At 60.7% G+C, this 1,994-nt stretch overlaps 1 protein-coding gene across 1 annotated transcript in view; it reads left to right on the top strand.

The window, feature by feature from the left end:
• ST6GALNAC2 (ST6 (alpha-N-acetyl-neuraminyl-2,3-beta-galactosyl-1,3)-N-acetylgalactosaminide alpha-2,6-sialyltransferase 2) overlaps positions 1-1,994 on the top strand; it is a gene marked incomplete at its 5' end in the record, with an annotated part of 9,935 nt that overhangs the window by 382 nt on the left and 7,559 nt on the right. The gene's annotated exons all lie outside the window — the stretch shown is intronic.

Raw genomic sequence — 1,994 nt, 5'->3', positions numbered from 1 at the left:
CCCCCTTCAGCAGCCGGCCAGGTGCTCTGCACCCACGCTGGGCTGAAGGAAGATCGGAGCCAGTTGGCCGGAGGCAGGTCTGGTCCCCATGGAGCTGCACCAATACCCGCAGCCTGCCCGGCTCCCCGGGCCATCCCCAACCTTTTGAAAACTCCCAGGGGCTGCAGCATGTCCCAAACTCCAGCGATGTGCATCTCCTCCTTTGTGCTCTGTCTGCCTCCCCGGCATCCCCTGGCCTTCCCAGCATCCCCCAGCTTCCCCAAGCCCTTTTGGGTCTCCCCAGGGCCGGGGTCCCACAGGGAGCATGGCTGAGCAGGGGTAAGGGAGCCTGCACAGCACTTGCCCTGCAGCACTGGCCACCCTCCTCTCCTGCGAGCATCAGGTGATGTGCCAGGAGAGTGCTATGGGAGTCCCTTGCCTCCACACTGGGTGCTGAGGGCACAAAAAAGTGCAGCTACCTGGGTGCTGCCTGGGAACTGAGGATGCTGTGGGGACCGAGCCAGTCCTGTGCAGGGTCCAGAGGTTCTCTTTCCCCTATCTGGGAGCTGAGGGCTCTCCTTGCCCCCTCCTGTCATCCCAGGGCAGAGATCCCCTCTCCACCAGGCTTGCACAGCAGCAGGACCCCAGCAGCCCTGGCAGAGGCTGGTGTTTCCCCTTTTGCTGTGCTTGGTGAGCAGCAGTGCCAGTGGCAGCAGCATTGGGTGGTGCTTGGGGCTGGGGTGTGAGCAGATCCTTGCAAAGAACTTGATGTCCATGAACAGGGAAAATGAGGTCCATGAGGGCAGCAGGATGTGCACAAGGACCATGCTGGAGCTGGGAATGGGAACCAGCTGTGCGCTGGCATAGGGCCTGTGGCCTATCCCAGGAGCAGGATGTGGAGGAGACCCGTTGGGTGGGTGCTGGGAGCAGGTTCCCATCGCTGCCTGATCCTGCCCCAGCCCTGGGTCCCCCGCTGCAGAGCCAGCACAGCTCCTGCCCCATAGCTGATGCGATCTGGGGGTTAGCTCCTCCAGTCCCGGAGGGGAGCCCAGGGCAAGGTAATGGGGAGCTGACCTGTGCTCCAAAGCTCTCCTGGGCTTTTCCTCTTGGCTTTAATTCTGCTGCTAAAGCAAGACCCAGACCCGAGTAATCCTGTTCATGGTTACAAACATGCTGTCCATGATCACTGCTTGTCCAGCCTGGACCATGCACCAGAGGAATCAGCGCTGCCTGGCTGAGAGGTGCAGGGCTGAATGCAGAGGTGGCACTGCGACAGCCGCCGTATCGCACACTGATGTGCCATCACAGAGCACATGCTTCCCACTCACACCATCAGGGGTGGTCACGTTTTGGCCAGGAGGTTTGCGTGAGCCATGTCTCCATGCAGGCTTACAGAGAGGTGAAGGTGGTCGGGAGGAAGCTGAACCTCTCATTGACACTGGGCGTTGCAGCACCAAATCACACAGTGGCCAGACACCCATGGCAGTGCCAAGTCCTGCTCTGGTTCAGCACAAAGCTGGTGGCAGTGGTGAGGCCCTATGGAGATGGGTGAAGTGCCCCTGTCCCTGCAGAGCCAAATCCTGGAGCCCCAGGGCACAGCCCTGTCCCCTCCATCCCCAACCATCGCTGAAACACCACCACCAAGCTGCTGGCATCACTTCTGGCTTTGTTATCAGGACATGATGATTGTGAGGCTCTGCCCAGCCTCCTGTGCCACTCTGGCTCTGTGCTGCTGAAAGACGCTTTCTGGAGCTCGGCCCTTTGTGGTGGGATGGAGCAAACACCTTCCAAGAGCCAGTTCAACATTGCTGCTTCTGCACCTTCAAACGGCTCTGCGGGGCCCTGGGCCTGTTTGCTGAAGATAAGGCCGGAGTGTGTGCGCACAGCGCTCACACAGGGTGTTATCTCCCAGAACTGTGGGGTGGCCAAGGACCAGAAACGTCATATTTGTGAAAGCCACGGTGGTGAGAGCACACCCAGGCTTGGCTGGCTCCCCTGCCCCGGGCGCCGGGGGC

This window comes from Nestor notabilis, unplaced genomic scaffold, assembly GCF_000696875.1.
Source record: "Nestor notabilis isolate BGI_N333 unplaced genomic scaffold, ASM69687v1 scaffold2480, whole genome shotgun sequence".
NCBI lineage: Eukaryota > Metazoa > Chordata > Aves > Psittaciformes > Psittacidae > Nestor > Nestor notabilis.
The sequence above is the reverse complement of the archived record's forward strand: the minus strand, read 5'-3'. Positions and strand labels throughout refer to the sequence as shown.